The sequence below is a fragment of the Castor canadensis genome, chromosome 4 (assembly GCF_047511655.1).
Source record: "Castor canadensis chromosome 4, mCasCan1.hap1v2, whole genome shotgun sequence".
Classification (NCBI taxonomy): Eukaryota; Metazoa; Chordata; class Mammalia; order Rodentia; family Castoridae; genus Castor; species Castor canadensis.
The window spans coordinates 30,508,020-30,526,486 of NC_133389.1; the positions used below are offsets into that span (position 1 = coordinate 30,508,020).

The window sequence follows — 18,467 nt, forward strand, 5'->3', positions numbered from 1 at the left end:
TTTCCCTCAGTGTCTCGCAAAGTCATCAACTGCTAGGTAAAAGGAATCACAGAAGAGACTCTGACTTTCCCCGCTAAATGTTAAACCTATTTTTATGCCCCTGGTTCTCCTGCTTATAGAGTGAGATAGAAGTAAAAGATGCATACTTTATGCTGTCTTAGCCCCCACAAAACTCAATAGTAGACCATGCAAAATCCATGGTAGGTCATTCAAAAACAGTTAAAAGGCAAACATATAGTCAAGCTACCTTCCAACAGGTTGACAACAAAAGAAAAACTGACTAAATCTGTCCCTTTTTTTTTTTTTACTGTAGACCATCAAAGTGATAAATGATGGAGGCCTGACCAGTATGAGACTTTGCCTTTGCACATAAATTCATCAGAAATGTTTCAAGTGACCTGTTTTGGTTAGAAAATACTACAGAGTGAACTTAAGGATCTTTCTATTGCTCTTTTGTAATTATCTTAAAATATTTCAGATCACTGTTACTATTGTTATTAAGTTCTCTTTTCTCCCCTGGTACTCATCACAGAACTGGATGGCCAGTAGATGGTTGCTGAAGAGAAGAGCCATTGACATGGCTCGCAGAACTGACCAGAGTCAGGCTGTAAGGACAGGTCTCAGTTCCAATATTCACTTTCCTGAGGCCTTAGTCAGCTGACTTATCATCTCTTTCCTATCTGCAAAATGGGTATGTATGCTGTCCTATTCTTGAGACTATGGTGAGACAATTCATACAGACTTTTATGTTATACCTTTCACATAGTGAATATATGCTGTGGTAAACATCGGAAGGCAACCATACTGTTCAGAAAAGCAAACCAATCAACGATATCCCTTACAGGAATGCTAATATTGGTTCAGCACTTCCTAAGCAATATCTCTTTTGCTTATCACGGTGAGCCTGTGAGGTGCATGAGTCAATGTTACTATTTCCTACCCAAGTCAGGTGCCCAGTGAAAGTCAGGGTCAGAATTCCTGTTTCTGATTCCTAATCCAGTAGTTCTTAATTGGGGCAGTTTTGCCTCCACCAGGAATATTCGACATATTTGGGGACAACAGATGGGTTCTATCAACATCTAGGGGGTAGAAGCCAAGGACTCTTCTGACCACCATTCAATGCATAAGACAAGTCTCCACAACAAGTTGTCTGACCTCAAACGTCACTAATGCTGAGACTGAGAAACCCTGCCCTAACAGGAAATCCCCTATCATTTCCACCAAGTACACAAATGAGACACTGAATTAGTATCAGGAAACCCCACATTTATAAGGAAGCCATTGATTCATCATAAGGGTTCTGTGTGTCCATGGGAAGTTCCTAGAAAAAGTTCCTTATAATTATCATTTATTCACTAGAATCACAACAGTTATTCCAGAATTTAAGAAATTGAGGGAACACCCTGACCATATGTGTGACTTCTTAGGTGGAGTGTTCCTGCATGTGGACAAATGCAAGGAGCCAATTTGGCACAGAGAAGGTAGGTGGATTCAGACTAGGTTGCACTTACTAGGAGAATTCATAGTGTGAGACTGTGGATTAATGAGTGAGCACATAAAGGTTAAGTATGTTCAGAAGGTAGAAAAGAAGCTTCTTTAGGAAAGTGGATAAGAAAGTGTGTAAACTTCATCTCTGCACATTTTTCTGTACCTCATGTATCATATTCTGTGTTATATATGTTTTCCCATTTATCTTTGCAAGAACCCTATTAAGTAGGAACCAAGGCTTAGAAGATACTGTATATTTTAAAGATTTTAAAATAAATAGAGTTCTCACTTTTTAACATCTTGGAGTAGACATGCATCTTAAAATTGATAGCATTTTATAGTCAGTGGTTTTTTTTACTTTAATATATATGAAATAAGGATGTACCCTTAAATCCTTAGCTTCTTATATTCACAAAATATGGTCATGTGTCCATAGTCATACAGGTAATATATGTCAGAGCCGGAAATCATAAGATACTATTATCTATATTCCTAATCTAGGAAAGAAATTCAAGTGCGGTGGATATAAGTCTTCCAGAAGAGTTACTTAGGGAGTGATTTTTGTTTCTTTGTTTCTTGAGATTACTGGATAGCTCCTTTGAAAGAGTAAGAAAACTGGTACATTTATGTTACTCTGTGTTTTTAGGGCAGTTTTAACCAATGAGAGAGAATTAAGAGGGTAAGGACCAAGAGGAAACAATCAAAAAGGTGAGGGCCAAAGGATTGAGTTTGCTGTTGTTAACATTAACAAGGAGAGATTACAAGTCTACAAGTAAAGATAAGCATTAAATGCAAAGTTATATCACGGTCACAGCAGCCATGGGCAGAGTAAAAAGTTAGGTTTAGACTTCAAGCTTTATGCTGTCAATTGTCCTGGACACTGGTCCAGTGATTCAGCCCTGCTTGGGAGATTGCTGACAAAAAAAAAAAAAAAAATGACATTCACCAAAAAAAAAAAAAATGACATTCACCAAAAAAAAAAAAAAAAAAATGACATTCAATTTAGGAGTGCTTGATAATAATTCAGTTATTCCAATGGTCCCATTCTGCACTTAGGAATACAATTTATTTTAAACTTGTTCCAAGATGGTATTTTAACTCAATGTTAACATAAGTAGATAATGTCTAATGCACATTTGTTCAATGCAATTCTTTTAAAAAAGAGAATCACGTGTTTGATTTCTGGCTTTCTCTATCAGACAGCATCTATGTTCCTGAATATACTATGCTCTCTAGTGTCTTATGCTGCTACCTGGCATGGTATCCTACCTCATTTGCTGCCCCTCTCAACTCTTTGTCTGCCTAGAAAGCTCCTAATCAAATGCTGCTTCTCGAAGCCAATACTCTGAAAGCCTTGCTTGATTTCCTTAGGCTTCAGGTCTCTCTTGTGCTCCTGCACTTTATATGTAGGTCTGCTATAATAATAATGTAACTGCTTGAACATTTTGTACTTCTGTCTAGTCCTCATTAGCACAGCAGCTGATTCACACATGGTAGTGAGATTGCTGAAGGAATGAGGACATGAAGTATGGCTACCGGGAAACAGCTCCTTAGCAGGCCTATAGGTGATCTGCCCCAGCTTGCTGTGGACCCCATTTCCTAACACTTCCAGCCACATACACTCCCATCCAACACAACTGTTCCCAAATACCTGGCCCTGGGTTGGCTACTACAAGTGTCTGGAGCTCTCTGCCCTCAGAGAGTTGTCATGACTCATTCCTTCTCTTGACTTTTACCTCTGTTCAAATATCATCTCCACAGAGGTATTCCTTGAGCATATTGTCAAAAAAGCCCTTCTTCCATTGTTTTTCTATTCTTACCTGTTTAGACCTTCTTAGTAGTGATTAATGATCTATACATTTTGTCTTTATTTATTTTAAATTTTTTTATCTATCTCTCCCACTGAAATGTGAGTTCAATGAAGCTGAGGATTTTTATCTGCAAATGTTAACAGGTAATCACTCAATTGGTTAATAAAATGAGTCCATTACTATCTTTAATGAGACTACTTCCACCTGGTGATAGAAAGTAGTGCTGTAGGCATAGTACCTCAGGGGGAAGTCACTTTTATGGAACATCTTAAATAGCCATGCTCCACTTTAAGTTTTTAGCATATATTGTCTCATTTATTGTTCAAAATAGCCCTAGAATATAGAGGAAAATAGTTGAAACCATTGAGGTTCTTCCAAATTCTGTGCACTTTCATTTATACCCAATTATCTTCGTTGTTGCAGGAGAGAGAAGCAATGTGTAGAATGGAAAAAAGTGAGTAAGACGAGCTTAAAAATCTACTCCATTACCTCATTCAACAATTCAGTCAGTACTTACTGAGTTTATCCAATGTATTTCAATCATATGACATGCTTATAACCATTTGTCTTACAGGAATTGAGCAAACACAACCCTTCCTATTTTCAAGGTAGCATATATATGTATAATATCTAATATATACACATGTTTACATATAAACGTATATATATATATAACAAACATAAAAATTTTATATGTATTTATTTCTTCTTCTAGTCTTTATACAAATTTTTTCATTGTCATTCACTTTCACCCAGCAATAAAGTCATTACACACGTGGAACAATGCCAGGTGCAGGGGCTCACCCCTGTAATATCAGCTATTTGGGAGGCAGAGATCGGTAGGATTGCAGTTCAATGACAGGCACAAAATTAGTGAGACCACATCTAAATTAACAAACTTGGCATAGTGTTGTGTGCCCGTGGTCCTAGATATGTGGGAGGGTGTAGGTAGGAGGATTACAGTTGGAAGCCAGTCTCACGCAAAAACGCAAGACCAAACCTGAAAAAAAATAAATAAGTAAAGCAAAAAAGAGCTGGGGGTGTGGCTCAAGTGGTAGAGTCCCTGCCTAGCAAACACAAAGCTCTGAATTTAAACCCCAGTACTGCAAAAACAAAGCAAAACAGCAACAACAACAAAACATGGAACAACATTTATTTTTGAAAATCCATGAAACATGAAAAATATCACTTTACTTTTCTCTACCTACCAACACTCTTTTCCAGGCTATAGAGTCTGTAATGTTTTGGTTTCAGTTAGATATTGCAGAGCAACATGATCTTAAGAAAAGGAAAAGTAAAAATTAAGGACAGCTCAGTGAATGGACCTTATAGCTTCTCCCTGGGAGAGATACCTTGAAATATATTCATCAAATAGAAGACCAAGTCTGGATAACTGCTCTTGGAAGAACTGTGCTTGAGACACACACACCAAGGATAGCACTCTCAAGGGAGCCTAGGATGTGTTCAGTAAGGAGTCAGTGATGTTTGAGAGAACAAATGAGTTGTCAAGAAAGTCATGGAGAATTAAGTAAGCCAGACACCCTTGGGCAAGGCTCAAAATATTACTGTAGAAGTAACTGTGAATTCAAATTGAGGACATTGCCCTAACTCTTAGGCTATGAAAGTCCCAACTCAGACAGCTGCTGACTAGCAAGACCTTGCTGTGAAAAAACATAAATTGGCAAGGGCATGAATTTCCCACTTTTGGGGTAACTTAAAGAACATGGACAGCATAACAAAATGTTGCATCCACAATTGTGAAAAAATGCCCAGACATTAGGAAAATATGGGCCTTGTGAAAACCTGGACAATTATAAGAAAAGTAATAAAAGATCTACAGCTGTTCTTAACCTTGGCAATGGTCAAGGCATCATTTAATCTCAAAGATTTCTAAAAATAAAGTAGAAATAAAATGGATTTAGTAGGTAATGTAAACAATGCAGATTGCTTAAATTCTGCTTAAGCATGTTGTAGAGTAAAGTTTCCTCTTGAACCAAGATATTTAGTCTCATTAACAAGATTGACACATATCTTGCTGAATTGATCCAATGAAGGTCAACATGGGTGAAAGAATTCAGCCAAATCACAGTTGATGGATTTACTTACACCTCTCCACCCCCTTCCATTCATGCAGAATACGGAAGATCTCAGAGTGGCAGGTGTCACTGCTGGTTAAGTTATATTGTCCTATCACCCATATAACAGATTCCTTGCAAGCCCATTATCAATGGAACCCAATGGAATCAAAGACACAAGGAAGTTGTGTTGCATTGTATTGCATTTTTCTTGCATGTACTCTCTTTTAGTCCTGTCTTAGAATTAGAACTCAAGTTAAATAAATATAACAAAAATTTATAGCATAAAGTAATCTTAGAGGGTTCAGTTGATCTAATTTCTTTTTGGTCTTCAATGCCATTTCACAGATGATCACACTGAGCCCAGAGAAGAAAAGTCTCTTGTAGAGGTCACAGTTAAAGTGTTAAACCCAAGAGAGAAGAGAATTTTGTCTTATTCAGTGCATATGCCAACACACCGAATCTGGCTTGCTTTCCTATTTGGTCTACATTTTGCCCACATCTACACCTGAGGCTCCTGTTAATGCTGTCTTTATGGATGATTAGACATTTGTCTGCAGGCTCAGTTACTCTACTCATGTTTGTGTATACTCCTCTACCTCCTCTTGGTGACTCTATACCACAAATACACATTATCAAAGAAAAAGTTGTCTAGACTGTAGTTGTATTGATAGTTTTATTACATATAGCCCATTCCCTCTTTATCTGGTAGGGAAACTTTTTTCTCCTGGGAAATACTTACTCCACCTATTTAAGTCTCTATGGTTTGGGAGTTAACTTGATTTTGCCTCTCAGTTCTAGGGATAAAAATGTGACACAAACCTGACCAATCACAACATCCCTATCTTTGCTCTGTGAACAGTGATTGGTTCAGGGATAATGGAAACCAATGAGAGCCAAGAAGGCAGTTATAAGACCTCTGGGACTACTACAAGTGAGGAATTCTCTCTCTTTACTGCAGAGCTTATAGTACTAGAGTGTAAATCTAGAACTGCTGGATGTCATTTTACTTCTGCAATTGATGAAGTCACTGAAAATGAAATCTATACATAGCAAAGCAGAGCAGAATATGGTGAAAAACCAGTTCTGATGATATTGCTAGAACTTCTTGATCCATTTGAACTGGAAACCCCTAGACATTTCAGTTACTTGAACAAAAACATCATCCTTCTTATTAACCCACTTAGGGTCATTATTCTGTTACTCACATTTGCCAAATTCCTGATGAAACCTGCAGTATACAGTTTACCTAATGATGAGGCTCCTTAGAAGGGCATCAGTTACTGGCTTAGGTAATTATTTATTCATACCTTTTGCTGATACTTTTAAAGTCACTTTCCAGCTGTTGAGTCCTTTTGCATAGTGCCATGAATTATAGTTAACCATAGCTTGTACCTCTAGTCAAATAATGAATTTCTAGGATCTAGGCTAGAATGATCTTTTAGCCTCTGGAATTTACCTCCCAGAAGAAAAGTAAAAAGCTATTTCTAGAGAGAATGAAAACTGGACTGTCCCAGTCACTAAGATGTCTATACAACAGCGGGTATTTTGGGGAAAGTGTTGACAAGAACTACTTTTCCATTTGCCCTTGTAACCCTACATTTGCAGCTGGATTGTTAAGCAAAGCTTCACCAGTGTTCTTTACCTGGAAACAGGATCCACCATCTGAGCTGTAGGATGAGCAAGTGTGTGTGAAGTGGAGAGCACGAAATTGCTGTAAATAGTTTTACCTTCACACACACACACACACACACACAAAGGAAGGCATTTTCTGCTATAAATTAATTGCTGTTGTCTCTGCTGAAAGCTAAATTTCCATCTGCTTAAAATGAATAGGCTTTCTTTTTGTTTTTCTCACCTTCTTTTAGAGTACTTTAGCATTTGATCATTTTGGTGAGTGAAGCCCAAAATCTGATTATGCACTTAGCCTAAATCCAGAAATTTTATTTCTTAGTTTAGTGCACTGCATTATTAATGACACTATGTTCTGCATCTGATTTCTTTTGGCTTGACCACTTCCTAGGCCCTCATAGGAAGATGTAAGGATGAATGGGACATGGATTAAAATGTCATTTTCAATTCTTGGTGATGGAGGCCTATTTCATACTTGTAAGAGAGCCAATGGGCATGCTCTTTTTGCATAATCTCACAGCATGGTGAAGGACGTAAGCACACCTGGGTTCCAGTCCAGGTTTTGCCACCAGCTGCCTAAGTTGTCTATAATGAGTACTTTAGCCTTCTAGACTTGGTGCCTAGACTATAAAATAAAGTTATTGAACCAGATGATTTAGAATTCTCTGGACTTCATCTGGGTAACATCCATGTACTATCAGTTGGTCACCAGGGTTAGACATCAACAAAATTGTGAAGATGGCAAGAATTGTCTTTCCCCACCCTCAACCTCTTTCCTCTTTCCCTGTCTTGGATTGGTTCATGCTAGAAGGAGACTTCAAGTTTAAAAAATGGATGTAAATTGTTTATGTGGGAAGTGAACCATGAAAACACCAGTAGAAAAAATGGGGAAAAAATGAAAATAGAATGAAGTCAACAGGGAGTGCATAGGTCAGTGGGTTCCTGCTAAGAGAAAGAGGGATCCAACCCTGCTAGGGATGCTGGAAGCCTGTATGAATCATGCTTCACGGCTGTCCCACTGAAAGGCAAGGAAGCTTCACCCATCAATTCCTTCCATCACCAGTCAAAGCCAGTTTCCCTAATTTGTAACCAGAACACTCAGGAGTGTGGAAGTTTGCAATAAAAAGTCATTGCCTGCAGAGAGGACAGTGAGGCTGGGGCATGTGGGCACTGGCACCCCCAGCTACGCCTCTCATCTATCAATACCTTCCATGTTCTTTTTCTTCTGTGGAGAAGGATTTGAAAAACAACTTCACTGAAGCACAAACGTCAACTAAAAGATTATTTTGTTTCCACATGGCTTATCACTGTTTTGAAACAAAGTCTTATGGCAGAGGAAAGAACTTTAGGCATCAGTTTTCATTAGTTTCATTACAAACTAATGAAAGGAACCTTCCCAGTATACCTGAAATCCTATCAGCTGAGTGAGGAGAGTCCTGGTAGTAGAAATGAAAGTATAGACTCTTGGGAATCAGGTTCAGATCATTATCACTGTTCTAACTTGATTTTGCAGTGTAAACCTCTTCATTTAGATCTCTTCTGGAAGCGGGACTCACCCTCGGGGTTTCCTTCCTTCTGTCAGTGATTGTTACTGGTGACCCAAGCTTGCATTTCATTACATTTTGTGTACGCACACACCACCACCACCACCACCACCACCAGTAAAAAAGAAGGCATAGTGATGAAGACCTTCTCCATCCTGATTATAGCTCTTCTTGGTGAATTGGTTTTTGTCCTTCTGTCCTTGCTGCTCTAATCTGCTGGACCTTGGATCCTCAGGGTCCATGCAACCAGCCTCACCTGTCTTGTGAAGGTTGACCTGTGGCCACCCTGAGTTACTGTGGTCACCAGACGTCTACTCATGTCCATTCAACCAGATGAAATGCCAGGAGTCTGGACCTGTTATTCCCTTCCCAATACACTCAAGGCTGGATCGTACTGCTCACAATTACATATGTCCTTCCTAATCTATCACAAACCACACAATAAGACTTCACATAATTGTTTTGTTATTCCAAGAGAAAACAGGACAATGGAGGAAAAAATTAAATGGGAACATTACTTTTCACATTAGATAAGACAAAAATCTTATGTTATTTTTTACTCCGTTTATGAATCAATTAATTTGGCCTTTTATCTGTTATAAATAATTATTATTCTTAAAGCTCATCATTTCTAATTAACTTTTATATGAACATTTAACTACTTATAGATATTTTTCTACTTCTCCTATACTCTGAGGAAAAGTTGTATTTACATTCTCCAACTCATAGAATAAGGCTTAGACAGATGTTTCCATTAAATAAACTTGTAGCTTATTAATGCATACTTATTGAACATGTGATATTTTCTTCAACTTTGTTCTAGCTATTGTGGGATTTATGGAAGAAAGTTTTATAATACTTTCCCTTCCCTGGAGATTGCACTTAGAGGAAGGAAAGATAAAACCAATGAGCATGAAACAAACAGTGATAAATGCAAGACATTTTATAATCAAGTGCTACATAGTAGACATTGAACTGTTTGCTATAGGGACTTGAAAAATAAACAAAAATCCCAGATTAAGTAAAATTTATATATTCATGGATTTGAGATAGAACACAAAACAGGCCCATCCTTCATTCTATACCCAACTGTTTCTACAATTTCTCCCTTTAGTATTCTGTTTAGTCTAGTCTTGAATGCTGCTAAGAATCCAGTTTCTATCACAGCTGTTTAGAAACACCTTCACAATCTAAGCATTTGTCTTAGGAAGTTTTCTCCAGTGTTCAAATTTGCTATATTCATAGTGACTTTCACTTTCATTTAATCATTTCTCAATTTACAACTCACAGTGCTTTTATTTTCCTTATTCTTACTGTAGTTGACCAAAATATTCCACATATCTCATTTTCTTTGTAACCTTTTGTTTCTTTCCCCTAACAATGGTGATCACGTTCTCTCCATAAGTGTCCTCCATACTAAATAAATAGTAAGGAGAAGTGTGAGTCACAGGATCCAGCACATTTTGGAAATAACAACACTGATATTTCTTGATATTAGAACATTTTTGCACTCCTATAAGTCCTACTTCTCCCAACAATGGCAACCTTGAGTCGAAAGGGGATGGTACTGCAATGGGATGAAGCACAATATTTTTATGACCTTGAAGCCAGGAAGTGCATATCAAGGATAATAAGAGAAGGCTGTTAGCTCAATGTTGGGAAGCTAAGAAATGAGGTGCTAGCAGATGGAGAAGAAGGGGTCTGAACTGGGAGAAAGGATTATGAGCAGGATTGAAAGTCAGTAGACTTCATAAAACATGCATACCACCTCGTGTTTCAAAAAGTGACCCCACAAGAGAGGTCTGTGTCTGTTTGTACTGAATAGTTGGAATTTTTGGCAGAACACTAAGTACTTAATGTTCCTAACAAGTTGTCAATGAGGAGAACACAATCACTAGTAGAAGTAGAGAATCTCTCAGTGCTCATAAGAGCATCCCCATAAGTGTACTCACTGCTTGCCTTGCTACCCTTTCAGTTAAATAAGTGCTGTGTTTGAGGAGACTTGATGACTTCCCTGGCCACACTCTTATTAAGTCACAAGGCAATGTTCTCCTGTGTAACAAAAAATACAGGTATTTGATAATATACAACATTTATTCTCTTTGACTTACAGCAGGAAGTAGTCAAGTCACTCAGTTTAGCATTCATCCTGACAGCCAGAGTTATAAATTATGTATTCCTATTTGCAATAATGTTAATGTCTACATAGCTTGTACATATAATTTGTATTGTGTCTGTGAGGGATGTTTGGTGCTCAGAGAATAACCAACTACTTGAAGATAATTTCTGCTTTTCAGTGAGTTTTTTCACAGATATAAGTCCATTAAAGGATGTAAAGAAAGTATGAACAAACTTATTTTCAAATTACTCTTCTGCTCAAGTACATTTGATATGTAGAGGTGTGTGTGTGTGTGTGTGTGTACATGTGTGTGTGTATAGAAAGGATTTTGGATGAATTTTCCATGAAAATAAGGGCCTGGCCAATAACTCTGAAAAGGCCTTATGTTCAGTGAATTTTAGTTAACTCAATGTACATAGAAGTTTAGGGAATGCAAATGAAAGGAATTGGTTCATGTTAATGAAGCCCATGACTTGAAAGAGCTCCACAGTTAGCATGGCAGGGCCCATACTTCCTCTTCTTAGGCTCCAATATGATTTGTTTGGAAAAAAACTTGCCAGAAGAGACATTCGAATTTTTTTGATTCAAATTACATGACCCAACCTACATAGGATATGGTTACTTCCTCTCTTAGTTCATTGGCCAAGACTGGTCATATGGCCTTACTGAAGCAGAAGTGAACTCGAAAGTACAGTTTCATTATGCTCAGTAGGTTGGAGAGCCAGCTGTAATGACTTCCATCCCTTCTATAAGTCTGGCCACAGCCACCTTCTCAAGGAGAATGACTCTGACCTCTTCCTGTTACATCACATGCTCTTAATCACTATGCCTGAGTCTCCTTGACCCCATATCAACTTTAAACCATTGTATATTTTTAGTTGACTATTACATTTATTGTCTGTCTCTGCCAGGATAATGTACATTCCACAATGACAGGAATTATTGTTTCTTTTGGTAATTGCTCTAAAATAATAGCCAGCACTCCTAACCCTTGATCAGCTAGAATGAGAAGAACAACCACTTCCTTGGTAAATGTCTTACCAACAATGCCAAACCATAATTTAATCATGAGAGAAAACATCAGACAAACCTATGCTACAAAATAAATAGGTTATTTTATAAAATTAATTGCCAATATTCTCCAAAAAATGTCAAGGTCAGGAAAGTTGAGAAAAGACTAAAGAACTGTCACAAATTAGAGGAAATTTAGGAATAATGAGACTAAATGTAATGTAGGAGCCTGGGTTAGATTCTGGATCAGAAAAAGACCATGAATGGAAAAACTGCTGGTGAAATACAAATGAAGTCCAGAATTAGTGACTAACATTGTACCAATGTTAATCTCTTAGTTTTGATTTTTTTTGCTAAGATTATGCAAGATGTTAACTCTAGGGGAAGCTTATCAGGGAATTCTTTCTTCACTAGTTTGTAGCATTTCTCTAAATCTAAAATTATTTCAAAACAAAAATTTTTTTAAAGCCATCATAAAGGTTTCAGGGATAAGTCACTCAGGCTCATGCTAGATTTGCCTTTGTCCCAGCTTCTCCTTGATGTTCAGCATGTAGTAATGTGCTCATTTATGTTGTGGAAGGGTGGCATTTGCTCAGAACAAGGCTGTGTACCTTGTCTAAAAAATGATATGCCCCCTTCCCTGACCAGAGTTGGAAGCTCTAACCAGCACTAAGGAGACCTTAATACTAGTTCTGACTTCATCAAACTGTTTTTGTGGTAAGACCTTGAGAATGTTGTTCAGTTATTTCTATTGTAGAAATGGGCATAAAATAGTGATTTGTCCTCCCTCTCTTGCAGGGTTATTGTTAAACTCAAAGGACATAATAAAAACCTGGACCAAAGCTATGACTCAGAATCTCCACTGTATGTATTGCCTAACGCATTTTACCTTTCATTGTATGGGGCACTGTTTTATGAAAGATGGCATGAACAGTGGCTAAGAGCCCAGGTTCTAGGTTAATATTGCCTGATTTCCACCCTAATGACACTGCTTATTAGTTGTGTTGGAATTTCCTAAGCCATTAAATGAAGGTAGTGACCAAACCTACTCCATAGGGTTAAGGATTAAAGAAGGTTAACAATGCTAAAACTTCTAAAAGCTACCTTGCAACATGGTAAATGCTACATAATATTTGCTTTGGGTAATACTTTAGCCAAATAAATAAATATTTGGTGATCAACAGATTTTTAAGGGCCTAAAGCCAATGTTCTCCTATTTTACAATTTTACTCCAGGCCAACTTGTCACCTGTGTACATTTCAACCAATTTGGAAAAGAGAGATTTTTTAGTGCTAGAACTGGTCTTTTCTGAACTCCTCCGGAGTTGCTATGGGAGTTGGCTTTTTAACATCCCTTCCTCCCATCCCTGCTCTACCAAAAAATCATTCCATCAGCACCCCATAGGAGAAGGCAGACTGAAAGAGTAAGCTGCATGCTCTCATTTTGTTTCTGCCCTTCTTTTCTGTCTTGTCTGAGGGACAAAAAAAATCATGCCATCCACTTCCCCAGATTATTTCTTCAAGTTTTTTATTCCTGCTTCCAAGAATACATTTTCATAGTCAACTCAAGCTTCAATATGTGGCAGTTACTAAAGAAATAAAATATTACCCTCTTCATTAAGCATTTTGGCTATATTCTTCTGGGTGCTTCCATTTTTAATATCTAAAGTGCAGTGTTCCTTCAGTGCCCTTGAAGATGAGCTTTTTTCTTTACTGAATGCATTATTCTCTAGAAGAAAAAAATATCATCTTTCAATTTATGACTCACTCTTATCTTTACTCTTCACCTTTCTTTCTCTTTGTGTTTTTCTCACTTACATACTTCTAAATTTTTTCTGACCAAACATAAGCCAACCACATTGGAATCCTGAGTCTGTAAGTATTTTTATGATCATTCCTTTGGTGTCATTTGTATGAAATGAAGTCCCATAGACTCAAGACACACTGAAAATTCCTTTTATTTTTGCAGACAGCAGTGGTTGTGCTGTTCTGCGGAGAGTTATCCAAATGCTTCACAATTCCCTTCCACCCTGGGATGTCATTTTTCTCTAACATACTATTTCCTGTTTTGCCTCTAAGATTCAAAAATATAAATAATAATTTCAAGGAGCTTTATTGCTCTCCTGATTCTAAAAATTGTCCCAGAATGATACAAATTCTTACCCATTCTCTTAACGGGAGTGAGAAGAGCATAAAACTGTAGTACTGAAGTCCTCTAATGTGCCCCTCCTTTTATTTTTTGGTCTCACTTGTGGCTGGACAAAACTACTGGCTTCTATTCTGACAAAACCAACTGTGGGAGCTTAGAAAGCAACATACCATGAGAACATAGGTATGTAGGGGATGCTCCAAGGAGAATGGCAACTCCAAAGGGAGATTGTCCACGTATTTGTGGTGGCTTAGAGACCAAAGCAGCTGAGAGAAGCACAAGGATTTGAAGATCCTGTCTTGAGTCCCAGTTCCACCACTTCCCATGTCTACTCTCTGACTTTAAGTCACATTGCTCATCATCTTTGGAAAGGGTAGGGTAACTCATGTCTTTCTCTTTGGGGTATCATGAGACTCAAGGGATCAGCACTTGTCAAAGGGACATGTGGATGATGTTTCTCAAAAATAAATTCTGTAGTAATGAATAAAAGTATGGTTATTGTTATGCCCATTTAATTCAATTGTTCAACATGATTTGCATTTATGATGTCAGAAAGAAGCTTTAGGCAATATCCTTCATCACGAGAAGCCTAAAGTCCAGTTCAGGAGACCTCACATACACAGCTTGTCCAGATTTACACAGATGAATCCATGAAAAGGCAGATAAAATTAGGTGCTAAATTGGGTGCTGTGTTAATGGTGCTCATATTTCTGAGGTTTAAGTACTTCAGTTAGGGAACAACATTGACCATATATTCCTACTTCTGACTCCTGGCACTGCTTTAATTAGATGCAAGAGAGGTGGATCATGAGATGCAGTCACTCCAGGCCTATAAACCCCTAGCGCAGTGGACTGAGGCTACTGGTCACTGTGTTCTACCATTAACTTCATGTCACAGACCAGAGGGTTAGGGCCACAATGCATGAGGGAAGGATAAGGGATGTGGAGTCAGTTGGTCCCACAAATCACACCTCCTAAATGGAAGAGCTGGTGACCTTGCTTCTCCTGCCTTGGAAGTCAAAATTGTAGCCACTGTGCAGGATGGTGGTGAGAATGAAATGGATGTCCTATATATGCCAAGTGTTAAGAATGGTGCTTGGAATACAGCAAGTGCTTTATTGATGCTAGTTATGGCTGTAACTAGTGTCGATGTTGTTATTAATGCTACCACTATTATTATAACATTTTCCAGAGTGTGTTCCAGGTGCTCAATTCTGAAGCCCCAGTCCTCGCAAGCACTAGTCCTCCATGATATTCTTCTCGGAGGAGGTTTCATGGTTCATATATGTGGTAATTCCTACATCTTACATGTGCAAATGCACATGAGAATTAAAACGTGAGAAATCCTTGAAGACACTGAATTTAAGTGAACTAACTTATTTAAACATATCTGAACATGAGGCTTGGTTCCTATGTAATGCCAGTGATCTTAGACCTGCTCCACTGAGCACCCTTGGAAAAAACTGTTCCATGGAGTGAAAACAGAGGAAATCTCTACTTTATAAATATTTTAAGCTCAGTAAAGCACTACACAGATATAAAGAAATCAATTGGAAATTACTAACCATATTGTGATTTTTTAAAACCTGTCAAATAAATGGTTTGCATATTTTTATTTAATTATTAGCTCTTTATTTGATAGATTAAAATTGACTAAAATATTGACTTTTCTCTCTGGCCAACAACCAACCTGCAGTTTTATTAAAAACAGAGAAAAAAGAATTGGAATATAAAGTCTTAGTAATGATACAAGACCCACTAGGAATGCACTGAAAAAATACATATGTCTCACCCACTGGCAAACACAAAAATTAGGAATAACTCCCTAATGTAACTTCATTTTGCCTGTAATGAGTGCATGAATCTAAAACACTTCAGTCTCTATTGACTATGAAAGAATTTTATATGTCAAACTGCTCTTATATACATTCAGGTCAGTATATGTGGAGGCAGCTAACATGTTCACCTTTCATCTCTCTGACAACATGCCCTCATTGCCTGCCTCTGCACCATGACTCTGCTGTCACTTTTTTCAGAAGATGGGCTCTGGAAAAGAACACTGGTGGAGGTGTCAGGAAAGAAGGCAAAAGTAGCATGGTCTAACAAAATTTAATTTCTGATATTGTCTCTTTGGATGCAAATATGTATAATTTTCCCACATTGGAACATGATATAAAGACAACAGCAACACCAATTCATGAAAAGGAATAATAAATAGCCCTTTCATGAGTTTGACCAACTGAGTAGCCCCTGGGTCCCAGGCTTTGAGGGGCCCCATGGTGTATACATGATGTTCGGTTGGCATTTGAGGGCCTTCCCAGTGCTACATTCCAAAGCCCTAATTCATGGTAGGCCTGCAATTTAACTTTTCCCTTTGTGTTCCTAGGCAGTCAATAAGAGTAAGATTGAGAAGTAAAAGCTTCAGACTATTAGGTTCTTATTTCAGTCATCCACTGTTGATAGAAAGTTTCCTATTGGACTTGAAGTTCCCAGGATATGTTCTAATGATAGCTTTATAATTGGTAACTTGGCCTTTGTTAAAATGAAATTACTACCTCAGAGGAGCAACACAAAAGCATGATCAGTTAAGATGCCTTCATGTAATTGAGTTTACCTTCCATACAGAGAAAGGCCAAGAGAGGGAGGGAGACTTTGGATTTGTAATGTCTACAGAGAGCAGAAAGCCATACTTGGCACTCCCCCCACAATCCCAGCAGAACATACCTGTGGGGAAGATCATAAAAAGACAGACTACCAGAAGAAGGTGTCAAGTTCCAGTGGAATTCAAAGAGGTGGAAATGGATGATAGAAATAGAGGTAATGTAATGTTGTTTCTTTCCTTAGGATTTGACAGGGTTGGTCTGGTCATTGACCATCATTCCTGCTTAGAAGCAATAGTTTATTTAACAATTTCTGTTCCTTCATTTAATTCCTAACGAGGCATCAACAATTCAAGTCCTTCAATAAGAATTTCCTCCTCTCCCCTCTACTGTCTGAAATCTAGCTAGGGAATTTTAGACAGAAAGTACCTCCAGTTTCATCACCAAGGAAAAATACAGGACTCTAAGAGACTGAGGTAGACATTTGTTCAGACTCCTCCAGAACAAAGAGTACTGCAACCCAGGATAGGATCATCTTCCACGCTTCAGTGGGTGAGACCAAATCACATGTCAGGAACCAAGATTACTCTTGATTCTTCAAGAATCAATGGATGCTTCAAGTATGAAATGCTGAAGCCATTTCAAAGTGCTCTGGGAAGCATATGTGTGGGTCTTTCTCCCAGTGTCCGCAGGTACTTGAGAGTTAAGGGCAAAATAGCTGTTCACAAAATTCTGACAGGGATACCATTGAACAGGACACTGGAGCTGTTGGCATGTGTGCTTCTTTTTAAAATATGTGTGTATATATATATTTTTTTCCTCCTAGCTAAAACCACAAGTATTTGAAATACTCCCAAAGGAATGAAATCTCAGACCTGTGGAATGTCAGTCGTGGAAATTAAATGGGTACCACGTGATCTAGCAAATGCCACTGTGGAAAATAAACATGTGATGCTGAGCAGACCCGCTGTTTACTCTAACGTTAGAGATGACAGGCAATCACTTTCCAAAACCACGACCAGAGGCAGAGCTCTCAGAAGGCTTAAATCAAGAGTCTTTTAGAGCAAATTGACTATTCGTCTGTGATTCTCCAGCAAATTAAGGATCTGCTCTTGAATTCTGGACAATGAAACCCCAGACAAAGCTGGTAAACACACACAAATGCGTTCTCCCTTTTTGGCCACAAAAGACCAAGCTGTTAAGTACCCGCTTGCTCAATCCTGTTTGCAGCTGTGCAAAATCAAGATCCCTCTCTATTTTAAAGGAGCAAAGATGACCACTTAACTCCCATATGATGCTAGAGGTGATGTGAGCCAGGGGAGGGAAGAGAACACATCAGAGTGCTAGTGAGAAGGTGCCAAGCAGGAGAAAGGGCAAGGTTTGATGGGGCTAAAGGGAGAGCTGAAAAAACAGATGCAGAGAGGAGTATGGGTGGCATGATAGAAGGAAAAAATGAGAAAGCCAAGAAGGGGGAGAGGGAAAAAGAAAAGAGAGGACTGAAGTAGGAACGGAAGTGATTATGAGAGATGTATGAAGATGGCTACTGCAGAAGCTAAGAGATGAGCAGAGATGTGGTGTGCTCTCCCCTGCAGATAGCATTGGGAATGCAGGCAGCTTGGCAAGCCAGGCACCACACAGCTGGAATCAATCAGGGCCTCTGCCCAGTCCTGCCCCAGGGAAGCAGTGGGAAGCCCTTCCCTCTGGTTTGGCAGGGCCAGGCTCAAGCCTGCCAGAACCATTAGCCTCCTTGGGACAGCCATGAAGAGCGAGAAGCACTTGGCCCATCTCTGCCTGCTGCAGACTGAAAGCCAGGCCCACCAGAACAGCCCAGGCCCCACCCTTATTTTTCCTGAGAGGGCTAGAATACTCAAATAGGGGTATTTTTCTCTTCATTCAGGTAAAAAAATATGGATGCTTCCCAAAGAAAAAGTAAAATCCAGCCTGTTGCCTTAAGACCTTCAAAGCATTAAAATTGAGGTCCAGCATTTCATAATATATGGAAGCAAACTCTTCACCATATTATGCAGTTGGATGGTTTG

At 38.5% G+C, this 18,467-nt stretch overlaps 1 protein-coding gene across 1 annotated transcript in view; it reads right to left on the reverse strand.

Moving 5' to 3' along the window:
• Slc14a2 (solute carrier family 14 member 2) overlaps window positions 1-18,467 on the reverse strand; it is a 445,690-nt gene that overhangs the window by 368,001 nt on the left and 59,222 nt on the right. The window lies entirely within an intron of this gene.